Raw genomic sequence first — 18,485 nt, forward strand, 5'->3', positions numbered from 1 at the left:
AAGTTAGTGAATGTTGTTGAGTTCAAATGTTATGTGAAGCAGTAGTTGATTGTTATTATATGCGTGCCAAATGATGTTTATTGTATGCCACATAAGTTTGAAAGGGAACACTGTTTGAGATGAGTCCCACTGAGAGAAGTGTAATTTTTATCGATAAACACAGATGCAGAGTCATGTTATATGAATTTTCAGTTATTTTTATTTGGGGAAGTAATCCATGTTATGCGATAACATTTTTCTATGTCTGTTGTTTTGTCCATTCTGCTGTACTTTTGAATGTAAGATTCATTTAGGTAGTTACCAAATGATCTTTATTGGTGTTCACTTTTGTAACAGATGATTGACTTGATTTTTTTTCTTTTTTTTTCAAACTATTTGCCATTTCCCGCATTAGTGAGGTAGTGTTAAGAACAGAGGACTGGGCCTTTGAGGGAATATCCTTACCTGGCCCCCTTCTCTGTACCCTTTTTTTGGAAAATTGAAAAAAAACGAGAGGGCAGGATTTCCAGCCCTCCACTCCCTCCCCTTTTAGCCGCCATGACACGCAGGGAATACATGGGAAGTATTCTTTCTCCCCTATCCCCAGGATGTGTGGCCGAATTACTTTATCAGGAAGTTTTCAGCAGATATATTGTACTTTTAATGTTTGTATTTTCAAAGGTGGATGAATACTTGATTATCATTGAAGTGTGGGTTTCTGTAATGAAAGACCTAATTTTGTATGTTAGGACAAATATGAGGTAAGGTAACGGAAAGTGAAAAGAGAATCAAGGATTAAAGGGCTTCCCACCCAAGATGATGTATGCCATGTTTTTCCATATTGATATACTGTTATCAGCAAAAGTCAGTTGTTATGCACTAGTTAGTTGTTATGAACCACATATGCATAGGACTTTTGTGGGAAAAATAGAGATCATTTTTAAACATATTTCAATTAGTATATGAAACTGTTGCTGTTAAGTAAATGTAAGAAAAATTATATATAAAAGAAGTTAATCACTTTTATTAACTACTAGCAAACTGAAGATATTTCAGTTTTCTTAACCACTATATTTTTTTACTTATATTTTAATTAGTATATTAAATTGCTGCTGTTTAGGTAAGTGACTGTAAGAAAAAATTATATATAAAAGAAGTTTATCACTTTTATTAACTACTAACAAACTGAAGATATTTCAGTTTTCTTAACCACTATATATTTTTATGAGTGAATTTGTCTTAATAAAGCACACATGTGGTTTTTCATCAAAGATTCTGTCATGTTTTCTTAATGCTGCTTTGCTAAGGAGGGAAGGGTGAGCATGTATGAAAAGGAAATGAATTTTTATTCTATGATAGACAGATAACACAATTTCACCATAAATGAAATGAATTTTTATTTCATGATAGACAGATAACACAATTTTTCAATAAATGCTGGGTCATGTTCTGCAAATAGAGCTGAAAGAAGTGCATCACTAATGTTATCTACCAACAAATAGAAGATATTTCATTTCTGAATAATATTTTAGTTATTATAGCAGTAAGGAGGGAAAAGATAGATGATTTAGACAAATGTCTATAGGAATTTTCAGTAAATGCTGAAAAGGCATTTGTTTTGGTGGGTCATTCATTGTACAAGGTAAAGATATTTTCTTCATTATCAGTGACATGGCATAGGTAAAGCATGACCCAATCATAGTCATTTTGATCAAAATGGAAGTAGTGTATGAGAGCAGAAATTAATCAGAGCTTAGATGTAAGTTGTCAGTAATGTTGAGTAAAAGATTCAAGACACCATACCTATACGGAATTTAACCCTTATGTTGCAGTTGCTGACTTTTGTTTATGAGGTTTCACTGTAGGTTCCATTTTTCACTCGTAAGAGTGTACCTCATTTGTTTCTGTAGTGACACATGAAAGAAAATGAAGGGTTTAGTTCCATTTCAGTGGCTATGGCATCCAGCATTTAATGAAACATATGTCAGGTGTATGATGGCTGCAGTATGTTGCTCTACAGTTGCAGTTGTTGATATTGCTGTTCTGGTAGGAGTTATATACACTCATTTATAGCCAGTTGGTTGTGGGTTTTCCCTGTCACTACACAAACAGTATAATGTTGGGTCTGGTTGCTTGCCCAGAGGAGAGATGAAGTGTGATCTCACTCAGGTATCTGACTCGCATTGTATTTTGTATTTTGACTTATTGTTTCACAGGGTAGTATGATGACTTTGTAGATTTACAGATATGTATGCATTATGTTACTATACTAGAATGTGAACATCCAAACTGCATCAAATAGGTTATGTTGATAGTGAAAAATCCATGGGATGCTCTGATTTGGGTGGGATGCTGATGTTTTTGATCTAAGAGTTCACCAGATTTAGGTTGTTTGCACATTGTAAGATTTCATTTTCTATTTATAATCACATCAGAACCAATTTCTGTGAGAGTCCAGGTATTACTCAGTACCATTTCAATGAAAGAGTTTTGATGTTACCTTGGACCTTTCTAAAGGCTCCTGCAACTCATGGCTCTGCTGCTTCCTGTGGGAGGTAAGTGTAGACTCCTTTACAGTGTAAAGTTCTTTGATGCAACTCAGCTTCTAGTGATATAACCTCACCAAAGGGGACTTTTTACTTGTGGTGTAATTTGAAATGGCAGATTTGCTAGAGGTATACAAATGATGCATATGTTTGTGTTGTATTAGACTGCATACACTGGTTAGATGAAGTAGTTTGCCAAGTTTTAAAAGCTATAGAAAAGGGGTTTAAACTTACAAAGTTGTATACATTTGGATGTTATTTGATAGTTTTTGGTCCGCAAGCTTCACAGATTTGGATAGTATTCTGATGTCATGAATTTCATAAGAGATGCATATGAAATCTAGGCTGCATAAACTGGACCACCTGAACAAACCTTGAACTGTACAGAGTGGGAGAGTATACTGTTGGATTAAACTTAGAGCAATGCTCGCTAGTGTAGGCATTCAGGCTGCAAATTTAAGTAGATTACAGTAGTACAAAGATTGTGTAAGCTACAAGGGTAACACATACAGTGATATGTTATTTCCTTTTGCATATCTTTTTTGATAGACTGTTGGTGGGTTTGTTTGATATATTTCATGACCATATATCTTATTGTTTTTCCACTTTATGGTCAGATTGATTCATGCAGGATTACAAGCTCCACAGTCACTGGATATGTATATTGATTTATCAGTATTTGAAACCCTATAATAGACCTACTTAATTTTTTCATCTAATGATCTTTATTTTGTTTTTATTTTAAAGGTACATCCACACAGTACACTGTATGCTGATGAATTACAGTGATGTGCATTATCTAAGTTATTTTTTTATCATACTTAATCACCGTCTCCCGCTTTAGTGAGCTAGCGCAAGGAAACAGACAAAAGAACGGCCCAACCCACCCACGTACACATGTATATAGATAAATGCCCACACACACACACATATACATACCTATACGTTTCAACGTATACATACATATACATACACACATATACATATGTACATATTCATACTTGCTGCCTTCATTCATTCCCATTGCCACCCCGCCACACATGAAACAGCACCCTCTTCCCCCCACGTGTGCATGACATAGCGCTAGGAAAAGACAACAAAGGCCACATTCGTTCACACTCAGTCTCTAGCTGTCATGTGTAATGCACCGAAACCACAGCTCCCTTTTCACATCCAGGCCCCACAAAACTTTCCATGGTTTACCCCAGATGCTTCACACACACACACACACACACACGCGTGCGCACACACACACACGCGTGCGCACACACACACACACTCATACACACACACATACACACACACACACACACACACACAACCACACACACACACACACACACACACACACACACACACACACATATATTTATTTTATTTTTCCTATACTTTGTCGCTGTCTCCCACGTTAGCGAGGTAGCGCAAGGAAACAGACGAAAGAATGGCCCAACCCACCCACATACACGTCCACACACGCACATCTACATACCTATACATTTCAACGTATACATATATATACATACACAGACATAAACATTTAAACACATGTACATAAGTCATACTTGCTGACTTTATTCATTCCCGTTACCACCCTGCCACACATGAAATGGCATCCCCTCCCACACGCATGCGAGGTAGTGCTAGGAAAAGACAACAAAGGCTACATTCGTTCACACACAGTCTCTAGCTGTCTTGTATAATGCACTGAAACTTCAGCTCCCTTTCCACATCCAGGCCCCACAAAACTTTCCATGGTTTACCCCAGACACTTCACATGCCCTGGTTCAATCATTTCATCGTTCACTCTAATACTACTGTACTTTGTTTCCAATAAACAGCATGAAATGAAAGGTGAATAACTACAATAATCACATCAAGATGCTACTAGCAAAGTAGTTTCAAAACATTTTGTTTGCTAACCATCTCAACATCTGGGAATGTTTGAGCCTTTTGTTGGTCTCGATGTAAATTGAAGATTTTTGGCAGATTGGCATCAAACTAAACACATAATTCACATTGAATTTTACATGCATTGTAATGTTTGTTGGCTGGCCAGAGATGGCAACCCAAAGAAAGGATGAACCACTAGGACTGTTTTAACGCTGATAAACATGATGGTTGGATACATACATTCTCCTGGGATTTGTTGCATCTATGGCACTGCCACACTCTTGTGCATTTAATCATATAAAAGAGATTTTTTTTTTTTTGCATACTTAGGATTGTTTGACCTGGTAATGAAATTTTCTTCTTAACTAAGAATGGTTAAGTTTTAATTCATAAGGATTATTTTTTCCTTTTGTACATCATTTCATTAAAAAGACGTGCTGTCTTTTGCACACTGAGAGAGGTCAAAACAATTAGATGCACACCAAAGGGGTTAAGAACTTGTAGTGCCTCTATAAACATCTGCTGAGGACTTGCATGTCTTTGTGACTTATCACATTAGGACTGTAGACATATCTTATGATATTAGTAAAATGAGTAACCTCTTTCATGGCTAAGTCATGCTAAGATTGAATACTTAAACTTTAAAGTCTAACTACATCCTACATCCACCAAAGGCTAAAAATGTATGCCACACATTCTTCATTTTCCTACCTGCATTTGTAGGAACCATTCTACCCCTTTCTCACTTGAGGCATGTATAAATAGATGATATTTACAGCCTTAAGTAGCCTATAAAAAAATCAACGAACCTCTGTCACCCATTAATAACATTGGAAGTAAGATGTGCATTTTCAAAGGGGCATCATCCTGCTGCTGTGCAGCATAAACAGATGAGATTTTGAGGGACTCAGAGGGTAAAGGCATTCAAGTGTTATTCTTATATATAACAGACCATAAAGAGTGACTTTGAATATTATTACAGGAGATCAGTTTCCATGCAAAGTATAGTTAGGTGAGGGCAGGGATTCATGTAATGGGATGGATAGCAGCTCAGTAGTGTATAACTGTCTCATATATGCCAGGGTTCTATGGCTGTGGTAGTACTTTTTTCAATATTTCAGAATTTGATAATTATCTTTCATCTGCAAGAGACACCTTTACCTGTGCCAAGTCCTGTAGGGGATGAAAGGGGAATGAGGGTTGCTGTAGGGGGAAATAAAAGTCAGAAGTATGAAGAGCCAAGATGGATGGATGGGGGGGGGGATCAACAAAGAAATGAGCAAAAACCAATATCTGAGAGTTAGTGGGGAGTTTAGGAATAAGTATCAGCCCATCATTGGTGCTTCATCTATGTAGAATCTGGTTTACTCCTGCAGTCTCAAGCTTAGTTTATTTTGTGTTCCTGCAGGTTATTGGTTTTCAGAAGGTAGAACAAGGAAAAGTAATTATGAATTGATTTAAACTTGATGTTACAAAACTTAATATATCAACAAAAAACTTTCCTCTGCAGCTGTAACCCCTTTAAGCTTCCTTAGCGATGTGATTGTTTGTAAGCCTGTTTCTGCCATGTAACTGTCATCATGGTATCCAGATAAAACTTCATGATCATAATTTTCATCCTAATTTTATCCTTGTATATCACTGTTTTTCATGAAAAGTGCATCTTATTTCTTCTCATATCACCATGCAGTTATATTTACAGCTGTCAGATCCATGAGTATCAGTCACAGCTGCCAGGCTTGACTTCTGATTCGTCCTTGCCCCATGATAGTTGTAGAGTAACTGACAGCTGCAAAATTTCTTAAGGGTGAAGTAGTACTGTTGGTGATGTACAGTATCATTTTATGGCTGAAGGCTGTTCCAGGATTTTTTAAATGGTAAGAAACAATAGCATGTTTTTCATATGTGTGTAAGATTCTGTTCCTGTGTGTACCAGGTGTGTGTGTGTAGGACTGAAAGGGTTAAAGAAAAGAAACATCAAAGGGAAAAGGTTTAAGCATTTCAGATTGTGCACAGTAGTGTCTTCATAAGTGACAGAGGCAATCTGATACATTACTTAAGCTACTAATTATTAAATTCTTAGAACTTTTAAATGCTTTGATGATATAAATATGATATAATATGAATAAAGGGTGTTCTTAATAAAGTATTTGTAATTTCTTACCACAAATTGTTGTAGAAATACATTTATCAATGAAATTCTTTTTCTTGATTAATTGCATTATGAGGAATGATTAAGTGAAAGAAAAGTGAAAATTGATTTATTTACTGTAGAGCAGAGAGTGGTGGTCTTGTACAATTGTCAGACATGCAAACAGATTCATTGTATGTGGAATAGGATGGGAAGCCTTCATTAGAAAAGTGTGTGTAGCATTTAAGGGATCAATGTGAACAAACAATACATTTTTGTCATTGTAAGCAGTGTAAAGCAAGCTCATCCTAGAATCATATCCAACCATTGTGTTACTGAGCAAATTACATTGGACCAAAGATAGATTGTGATGTGATGTTTCCTATATCAAAGTTTTTATGGAAAAGACAAGTCTTTTGTGTGGAAAATTTTTGCACAGCTTATCCTGTTCTGAATTTTGGTACACCTTCATACTGAAGATATACCTTAGTTGGATCATCTGATTTAGTCTGACATGTGATGTGATAGCATTTCTGAATTTGAATGGATTTGTATGGAGGGGAATTTTTTCATCATCTACCACCGTGAAGTGAATGAATATGACTACTTTGTTACCTTTTATTCACTAATGGTCTGTTTTGTGTATCTGTTATCAACTCCACTCCCATTTACATGGGCTGGATCAGGAGCATGTTCCCAAACAGCATTTATGGAAATTGATTTTGCAAAACTGGGTTCCATAGCCCTTTAAGCTGGCAAAGGGTAGAGTTGCAAAGTGCTTGGGGTAGACTTGGATCAGTAATAGAATGCCTCTTGAAAATTTTATTACAGTGCCTGTGTTGTCATTCTTGATCCAGTTTCTCTCAGCACATTGTTCATACATTGTCTGTATCTTAATGTTTGTTCAATTTTTCAAAGATAAGTTCCATTAAAACAAGAAATACAAATGTATGATTGGCTTTGTTATGTACACTTTGTTTGGTTTTAGGTAATAGTACTGGAAGGATCTTATAGATGCATATAACCATTCAGGTTTGTTGTACTTTCAAACATTTTCATTGACCATACTCTTTTATACATGCTTGCTTCTCTCTTCATAACAAGGAAGCATCTCGAACTGAACCCTAACGAACAATGCTTACTTTGTTTCTTCTTGCGTTCCAACTTTTAGAAAGTGATTGCAAAGAAGGGGAGGATTTCCAGGCCCATCACTTCTGTTTAGTAACCTTTTCCAACTCTGCAACACACAGGATATGCATGGATAGTATTCTTCCTCCTATCCTCAGGGATTAACATGTTTAAAAAGTGTGGATGTTTAATTCTGAATGTTAGTAAGCCCCTTGATTGATCTGTTTTGATACAATATGATTTATGAATATGGAAGTACCCAAGGTGCATTCTGTGAAGTTGCTATTTTTCTTGTGATTCTTGTTATTATGAAAGAAAATGTGACATGTTAAAAGATTTTTTCGTACATGGTATGCCATTGGTGGCAGGAGTAGCACCATCTTAGTGGAACTAGATATCAAGTTTGGAGTCCAGTTTAGGTGAGAGTTTGTATTAGAGGAAAGATAATTAAGCATAGACCACAACATGGTCTTTAGTGTTGTAACTTAAGCTGAAGGTAGACTGCTTGATCCAGAGCTGTGTCCAGGATTTTTTGTTATCTGTAATTTGATGCTTAGACCTGAATCCTCCTCCCCCTCTGCTGGGTATACAGTTATTCTGCAGCTTTTTCACAGTTCAGCTAAGATAGTTACACATAGGTCAGAGCATGGTCTTTAGTTTTGTAACTTAAGCTGAAAGTAACCTTCTTGATCCTGAGCTGTAATTATTTATTATTGTAACTGCAATTTGATGCTTAGAACTGAATTCTCCTCTTCTACAGGGTATAAGATCATTCTGCATCTTGTTCACTATTCTTTTATCATTCATTTTAGTCAGTCTTACATTGTGGTACACTACATTTACATGCAGCCATTTTTGTGTAGTGTAAATAGATCCAGAAAATGATACATCAAGTGAAGCAAATTTGAAAAAGTATATGATCCTATAGACTTCCAAATTAAGGTTATTTTCTACCCTCTCATCACACTAAAGTCATCTCTAAGTAGCCCACTGTAAAACATGTATAAAATACATAGTGTGTTTGGTTGGCAGAGGTTGTGGTAGTGATGGTGACAAGAGGCACCATCTGCAATGAGTTCTTTAGAATGTTCTGTTTATCTCTGACCAACTTTATCCTTTATTGCTAGCATGCTCCCAGACTGGTCTAATATATGTTCACTCTTTATACACACTTGTTATTCTAATTCATCTTTGTCCAGAATGTCTTGTTATTCTTTTTGAAATTCTGTTTTAATTTTTCTTCTGATATCATCCTTAAAGTATTTTTTTTTTAATAAATATCACCCTTGTAACTTTATTTTCATTCAGGGCATTATACTTTACACTCTGCCTTCCAGTCATCAGGAGTTCATAATTAGAAATGGTGATGAATATGTTAAGTAGCTTTGGTAAACAAGATCAGCCACTATCTTAACCATATCAACTTCCTGGTATCTCACTTATTTTAAAACAAAATTGTTTTAAGTGAAGCTTTGTTAGTTATACTTTTTGATTAATTTCTTCTATATTACATATTTACTTTTCCACATTACAAGTTGGATTACACTAAATATCTTGTGAATGCCATGGTCAGGCATATTTCTGTTTCTGTAAATACATATTTCCCTAATGTGCATGCTACTTTGTTTTTTTTTCATAGTTGATTGCCATTTCCTGCGTTAGCAAGATAGTACTAGGAAACAGACAAAGAAAGACACATCCACCCACACATATATATATACATATATGCTTTTTTATTTGCTTTGTCGCTGTCTCCCATGTTAGCGAGGTAGCGCAAGGAAACAGACGAAAGAATGGCCCAACCCACCCACATACACATGTATATACATACATGTCCACACACACAAATATACATACCTATACATCTCAACGTATACATATATATACACCCACAGACTTATACATATATACACATGTACATAATTCATACTGGCTGCCTTTATTCATTCCCGTCGCCACGCCGCCACACATGAAATGACAACCCCCTCCCCCCGCATTTGCGCAAGGTAGCACTAGGAAAAGACAACAAAGGCCACATTCGTTCACACTCAGTCTCTAGCTGTCATGTATAATGCCCCGAAACCACAGCTCCTTTTCCACTTCCAGGCTCCAAGTTATCTCTCTTCAGACTCACACTTCAACTGACCTGTCTTTTTTCACTGCTGTGCCTCATAACCTTGCCTTTATGCCCATTGAACTCTCTCCTTTGACATGCTTTGCCAAACACAGACTTCTCTACAAAACCCTTGCATATACCAAAAACATAGACAAAATTGTACAGGAACCATGCACAAAAGGTGGAAAGTTTATTTATTGTAATAGCAGGAGGAATAAAAAACATGCATGTAACAACTACAGAAATATTTAAGTTAAACTTGAAGTAAGGTTGAGGCCAGTTCCTGATGAACCTGGTATTCCTATTTGTGGAATGAGCGTGGCAGCAGAGTGAAAGACATGCAGTGGATGCTACATGTTTGTCCAACTTTTAGGCAAAAATCTTGTCATAGGTACTCATGAATAAATAGATACAAACCCTTTCTTCCAAAACTTTTGAATATTATATTCTCTTAGTCAGTCTTCCTATGCTTATCCTCCCCATATATCCAAATCATTTCAGCACACCCTGGTTAGCTCTTTTAATCAGACTGTGCCTGCCAACACATCCCTTTCTTACTCTATTCCTTACATGGTCAAGCAATTGATTTTCATCATTTCCACTATTTTTTTCCCCTAAAGCCTTAAGACTTGCATTTATTCAAAACTTCCACAATGAGTAAGGGATCTGTTAATGAAGGAGAAAGAGTGAGGGGAGTGAAGAAAGCATGTGAGATGTCCAACCTGACACAAGTAGACCATATGCAAACAAGAGAAAATAATACTTTGAACCTTTTCTCAAATAAAATGGCTCTTTTCAGAGAAACTGAAGTAACTTAAACAAGTATATCAGATCATAATATCTTTGAGGTAGCTAAAATCTTGCTGTATTAAGTGAAGTGAATTAATGACATTTAAATTAGAACGATGCTTTTAAAGACAAAGAGAAATGAGTGTAGGCTAAAATTAATAGCTTATTGGTTAATACCAATTGGAAATCTAAAGGAAAAAGAGAGAGCACAGTAGATGAACAGAATGGGAAAAGAAAATATGGCATTAAGCAGAGAGAGGATAAATGAGCTTGGAGGAAAAGTAAGACATTCTGACAAAATTAATGTAATTGCATAAAAGAGAAAAGTGAATGTAAGAAAATAATAGCATGGAAAGCAAACTAAAGATATTTATGTGTGAGGAAAGCAAAGAACAAATACGAGGCTAGACTTTTAGTTTGAGAAATGTGATGATGCTAAGAAAATATTCATGATACTAATGTGGGTATTAAGAGAAAAAGTTTGGATCAGTTCAACTAGAATGGCATCACAGATGTGGAAATAACTGAAAAGGACATGATAACAACAATGGACCAACTCAAAGGGAGCTCAGCACTGGAGCAAAATGGACTTTCACCTATTTTCCTTTAAAAAAAAAGATATCCGTAGCAAAACTGATAATGATGAAACAAAGGCTAGATGAAAGCGGTATAGTGGAAGTTTACTGAATGACTTCTATATCAACAATACCCAAAGGAAGATCTCAGGTGCTTTTGAAACGATATCGACTAGAAAGTTTGATCATGAGAAAAGTCTGAAAGAGTTGAAAGGAGTATGATGAATAGTGCTTATGTTTATGAAGGTCAATATGAATTTGAATGTGACAAAGATACACTCTACATAAGCGTACATGAAACATGAATGAAAAATTGAGAATCGATACTATTTCTCTTGATTTATCAAAAACATATAATTATGTACTGAGTTCTTTTAGGTAAAGCAGTGAAAAAGGAGACATCTTATTAGATGTGTCAGAAGGAATATTAGCTTTAGTAACTTTATAATCATAATCTTAAGAAATATCGTAAGATATTCTGCTGATGATGCCAGAGTTAGTAAAATTATTTGATTAGAAGGTGAATGCTGGCATTCTGTCCATAAACATACAATCTCTGTCACATAACATTTGTGGTGAGCACTATGTGCTTGCCATGCCTTTTCACAAAGTGGTAGGAGCAATAGACAGAAGCAGTATGTAGGAGCTTTAGGTACAAGTAGTATGTAGGAACATTTAGGTGTGGGTGTAAAAGTAGTAGATTGGAACAGTAAGTAGAAGTAGTCAGTTGGTGGGAGCACTTGGTAGGAGCCTCTGGAAACACTGCACCGTAGTTTCCTTCTGCCAGTGGCTTATTGGGGGTGAGGCATTAAAAGGCTAAGAAGCAGAACTGGAGTTCACAAACTATGGAGACTCTTTTGCTGTGGCAACTGAGGGAGTTCCCAAAGTATATGGGTATCAGAGATATAGAAAGATAGGTGACAAAGAAAATGCAAAATGATATTGATGAAATATTTTGTTGATGTTCAGAAGAGAACTTGATGGAATTCTCTAGGAAAAAATCATGGAGCATTTAACAATGTAATTGTGACACCCTATAAGGTTTCACTAGGAAGAAAGACTGAAAGTGAAGAAAATGTTCAAGATCTGGGATTTATCAGTAATGACAAGATGAAATTTGAAAACCACACTAAATAGTGTGAATTAAAGTAATGGGCAGTATAACAAGAATATTCACTTCAAGAGATAGAAGACAAGTGATGAAAGTATTGAGGCAGTTTATAATAAACAAAGTTTAATATTACCATGTTGTATTGACACTAACAGAGCAAGCTAACACCAAGAAACTGGGAAGAATTCAGAAACATCTTAAAACAAAAATGGGCATATGAACTATGGGTAGTGTTGAAAGAATTCATAATACACTGTGAATTAAGAATAGAAAATGACTTGATAATTTATGCGTGCTAATTGATTGAAAAAATAAAAAATGCATTTCTTATGCTAAAAACTCAGTATGGAACAAACAAGATTTCAACCATGAAATGTCAATGAAATATTAAAGAAAATACGTGACCCTTGCATAATGGATGAAGAAGCTTATTTTGATATGATGCAAAGTGAAATTAAAAGTCCACATGGAATTAGCATAGAAGCCATTGAAAGCATAGTTGAATAATTGTTTTAGAATGTTCAAAGATGAACCCAGTACTGACTTATGCAAAGTGTATGGCAACAGAGAATGACATGGTTAAGCCATCAGTAAACTATGTGTAAGGGCAAAATCTCATTTACTAGTAGTTAGTTACTGCCCCAGATATGATACAGTTCCATAGTTGTGTGTGTGCATTGTTGAACTGCTGTAAAATACAGTGTGATACAAAGGGTCCTCGCTGAATGATCGGGGGGGTTATGTTCCCAGAGATATGTCATTATAGCAATGTTACTGTATGAGTAATTGAAACTCAAGTTGTAAGGGGGACTATTTTCCAGACGAAAAATTTTCCAAATTTGATATTCATGTATGGACTACATCCAAATATTGCCATTTTGTTGGTAAATTAGAGGATATCTAATTATTCGCGCTGAGAATACTGGTGTTGAGGGATTGAGGTAAGTGATAGTAGAGTGGGATGGGATGGAGTGAATGGCTTGTCAACCCTTCCAAATACATTTATCCATTTCAGCATTATCTATTATGTCTTTTGTTGCATATGGGTGTTATATGACCCATTTTAACATTTTCAATTTAGGAGATTTCACCTTTATGACACAAAGAGTATTAAAACTTGGTGTTCTTTATAAGGTGATCATCAGTGTTTGAAATATGATAAGAATCTAATGTTATTTTGCTTTGGTATCATTTGAAATACACTGTAACTGAAAAACCTTATAATATATTAAAATAATTGATTATCATTTGGAAATTATATTAAAGTTGTTTTCAAATCTGTCACTGTTGTGAATTTTGAATCATTAAGAATTTATACCTTAATTTTCTGACGTCACTATCACAAAACTTCACTCTGGAGCCATCATTCTTTAGGGACCTCTTGTACATATTACATTATTTTCCTTGAACTGGTTGGCATCATTGAGATAAAGATTAATTCATTTGTTTGTTGCATTGTATGACATGGAGGATCAGCAGTTGCATTCACACCACTTTTAGCTTTATTGATTTATATATAATTTCCCCATCACCTCTTTCTTAGAAAGATCCAGGTGTTACCCAGGACCTCCATCCAGGAGCTCTTGCAGTTCTAAGGCTGCATTACATAAGTAGCAAGGAAATGATAGACTCCTTTTGGAGTGGGTTATTCCTTGACGAGACTGTAATCCCAGTGATATGTTCATTTGCAATGCAATCTCATGCAGGCAGAGTCTGGTAATCCCCACACATAGATCTGTCATGGAATAGCTTGCTGTTCTTGTGCTCTAGGGTTTTGTAGACTACAAAATATGCGTAAAATCTGACAAGTGCTTTTATCTTGAATATTATTCCATGGTCACATTCATAGTAATGTAAATGATGATTTGGATGACAAAAAATATAATGAATCAGTGGTGGACAGCATGAATTTTCTGTAAAACAGAAAAAACATTGAGCAATTGAAATATGAAATACAAATTGTCTACTGGTAAAGCCATAAACTTTATCTGGTGCAGTGTTATGTATCCCTGGGCCTGCATTTATATTGTTTGTTATCATCATACTGTTATCACCAAAATATTCAGTGGCTTGCAGATCATACTAATTGTACAAGTGATTTCTTATTTCACTGCCACTGGAATATATAAAATCCCCTAAATTTATTGTTTGAGTGCTTTACATACCTGGTCCCAATAACTGGTTCGTGTATTTGTAATAGGTCACCTGGTAGAAATTTCCAAAATCAGGAAAAGTTTTATCCACCATTTAACTAACTGCAAAGCTCTTGTATCCAGAATTTCCAATACCTCCTAAGATAAATACATGCTGTAGTGACCTGTATCCATACGATTTTACTAGCATTTTTCAGACCACTGTTGATGGTTGGTGAAAGTTCATGCCATTCCTCAATAGTAGTTCCCAACGCCACTGCTTACAGGTGTTGTTTACAGTCTTCCCCATCAAGTCTTACTTCCCATTTGCCACTACAGTGATTCAGTTTCATCACATAGGCTGACTTTATCTTTGGATATTTTCTACATCCTACAGTTGATACATCTAATTCGAGCACAAGATGTAAGTGTACAGACCTTGCAGCAAAGGCATGAAATATGAACAAGTTGCACTGACACAGCACCAGAGTGTATATATTTATAAATGATAGTAGTAAGGTTAAAGACATATTGATGTGATAAGAGAATACCATGTTGGGTCATCAACAACATTGAAAGAAGTCCTCAAAAAAAAGTTTTAGACATTCAAATTTTTTCGCAGAATCTTTAAAAAAAAAAAATTAGACAAATTGAAATTTTTTGCAGAATCTTTATCAGGGGAAGGCTGTTGTAAAACAAGAGATCCTAGAAGAACCTGAATTGTAGAAGATAGACACCTTAATCCATATGTGATCTCAAGATGCAACAGTTTCACATATACTGAAAAAAGTGCTCTCTCTGGTAGTTGGCTGGCTTGGTCCGAGCTCTGCCTGTACTTTTTTAAAACTCTTATGAGAGATAGTTACAGAAATACAGTACTTTAGAGTATTAGTATATCAAAAAAGCTTCCAGTAAAATACCTGGGGGAAATGCTCTTCTAACTGGCTTATTCTCATACAGGTGTACTGCACTGCCAAGGTCCTTTTGGATAATGGCTTTTCTTGTATATCCTTAATCAGTGACTAACTAGACAGTGTACACAATGGCCAGTATCTGAGTTATTAGTGAGTAGTAGTAGAAACATTAGGTAGAAGTATTAGGCAGTAACATTAGGTAGAAGTAGTCTGTAGGAACATTAGGAAGGAGCCTCTGCAAACACTGTTAGAATTGCCCTCTGCCAGTGGCCAGTTAGGGTTAAAGCACTTTAGGGCTCATAAACAGCACTGGAGGTAACTAGTTATGGAGACTCTATTGCCATGGCCACCCCTTTAATAGAGTTCCAGTTGGGAACAGGCATCAGAGAAATAGATAGATGAATAGTATATCTGACAACCAAAATTAGTAGTCTGATGATTTTTTTCTATGGTCTTCCCAAATGGACTTTTTATGTCATTTATTACTATTATTGGAAGACATTGTAAACTGTAGTTTTCATTGTATCCAAGGCATGGAAAGAAGTACAAATGCATCTGTAAAGTTTGGTAATGAGTGAGACATTTCACTCAGCCAGCCAGAACCACAGGCATATGGCAACATTTCATTTCTAGTCCTCACATTGGCTATTAAGAGTGTGACTTAGAGAGGTGGGACCTTACATTGTGATCTTTGACAGTTTTTCCAAAACAAAAGTAATGTCAAATGGCATAACTTAAACATGCTAAATTTTCAGTGTGAGGAATGGAAAACTTTTAATGTGTCAGCCTAGGTAATGGAGGAAAAAAGATTTTCGATAATTCAAACTTATGATTCCTTAGTGCCAAAGCTTTAGTTGTGGGTGCATTCAGCTGTCCTGCAGCATTCTGTTCCCCTTTCTACTTCATCTTAGAAGTAATTTTTTGTAGGGAAAATTTCAGAAGTGTAGAAACTGTAGTTCATTTAACTTAGATGCTTAGAAATTCCATAGAATTAGTGAGATCATGTATCCATCCACTACCTTCACATTTTAAGGGTTTTATTAGCATTAACACTCAGCATTGTATAATTACACTTTACAGTTCCTGACTTGCAACATTCTTTGCGAGATCTCTGATATATTAAGTTTTGTCAGCAACTGACATACTTCCTAATGACAAAAATGTTGAGTGTATGTAATATTAGGTAATATTAAGATCATAACTTTACATATTGCTTGTTCAGATGTTAATTTAAGGAATTATTTGTTAAAAACAAATTACTCATAGTAAAAATTGGACATGTTCAGTTCAAATCCATTTGGCCTTTTTATCCATGAACTTAATAACATGCTCATAGATATAGTACCTTGAATCACAGCAGTGAGACCTCAAAAGCTTGCTGTCTCTTTTTTAATAGCATGACACTGTGACTTAAGGGCATTAATGCAAGTTACCAAAGACAGTGAATGGCTTATGGATCCAAAAGGAAAAATTGCCAATGACTAAGAAATGCTGATGATCATCAATGCTTCAGTTTCATTTAGTACCTCTGTTATTACTGTTCCAAATCTTCATTTTGTCCATTCTTTTATGAAAAGCAAACTAATTTATTTTTAACATGAAAAAATGTATTTGCTATTACAATTCTTTTTTGCCTTGAGAGATGTAACAATCATATAGAATATTATGATTTAATTGTACTTAGTTGATTGTTAGTTGACTTCATTTATCGATTGTTCTGTTAAACAATACTGTATTAGGAGTAGAAATGTTGTAAAATCCTTCTGAATGCAGGATTGCCATAATTATCGTCTGAAATTGTCCCTTTTTAGCCTGAAATACCTGTTTTGATTTAATTATTTTGTATGCTATATCCTTTACTTTTATATCATTATTTTGGTGTTTTGTATTTGTATTGCAACTTCTGAAACCTAAAATGAAATTCCAATGTCAAATTGTGGATTGAGATCAGGAAATCATCTTTATTTTTGTTTTTACTATTGTACAACATGTCCATAGACAGTGTATCAGAGACAAAATAGAGAAGTTTGTTGCTTATATGCAATCTTCGCACTAATATGGAGTTGTGATATTTATGGAAGAGACAGTAGGGTCCAAAAGATTGAAAACCCCTTTCAGAGATAAAGAAGTGATCAAAAGATGTATGATAATTTCTAAGAGAGGAATTTGGTTAAGGCTGTCTGAGAAAAGAAATGGCTCCATATGCATCAGAAAATTATTTGTAACAGCAGAAAATACTGTTTTCTGTGGTGATTAGTCAGCAAGGCCAGAAGTGTTGAATATCATATTAGAATTCAATATTAGTAATTTGGATATTAAATCTGATGTCAACTAGCCACTGGAGATGAACATCCTGAGACTCAGTGAAGGGTACCCTATATTGAGTACCAGTAAATTTAAGTAATGTTCTTTATTACATCAACTTTAACATCGTTTCAAATATGTATACTGGAGGAATAATCATTCTGACTGAGTCAGTGATGTAACTGTATTCATATGTTACCATGGATTTGATGTTGCAACTTGCATCCAACTACTAATGACAAATTTGTTTACATTTAATTGAAGTATCTGTTGGGTTCCACATGCAGTTGTAGTGCTCTTCTCTTTCTGTGAATCTAATGAGAGCTGTTACAAAAAGAACCTCAGTTTACAGTGTATTCCTAATTAGGCTAAATAAACTCAACTGATTCAACTACTTTTGGAGATGGAATCTCAATTTAGGCTTTATAGGGTAAAGTATTAAGATAATCCATACATGCAATAGATAATATGAAATGCTGGATCTTGTATGTTCTGGGGTAGAATATGATGAAATATAGAGCTGGTTTCTTTAGCATGTTTCAGATAGTTATAGCCAAATTACAAGAGCGCAGAGTGGGGCATGACAAAACAGATAGATAAAAGAACATATATGTTTATATTTTGCATTGGAGAAATATTTCTAAGAAGAAAGTTCAGACATTATTTTTCCACAACTGATATTATGAATGTCCCAAAGATTTATTAGGCTCAGACGTATCTTATAAAATTAAGAATCAAGACATGCAACCACATATAGTGCCAAAGAAGTTGATGTGCTTGTTAGGTAGATGACTCTCATAAGAAGAGGTGGCATTTACCAGCATTCTGTGATTATTAGATGCTTAATTATTCTTTAAAAAAGTATAACAG

This window comes from Panulirus ornatus, chromosome 73 (genome assembly GCF_036320965.1).
Source record: "Panulirus ornatus isolate Po-2019 chromosome 73, ASM3632096v1, whole genome shotgun sequence".
In the NCBI taxonomy this organism is placed as follows: domain Eukaryota; kingdom Metazoa; phylum Arthropoda; class Malacostraca; order Decapoda; family Palinuridae; genus Panulirus; species Panulirus ornatus.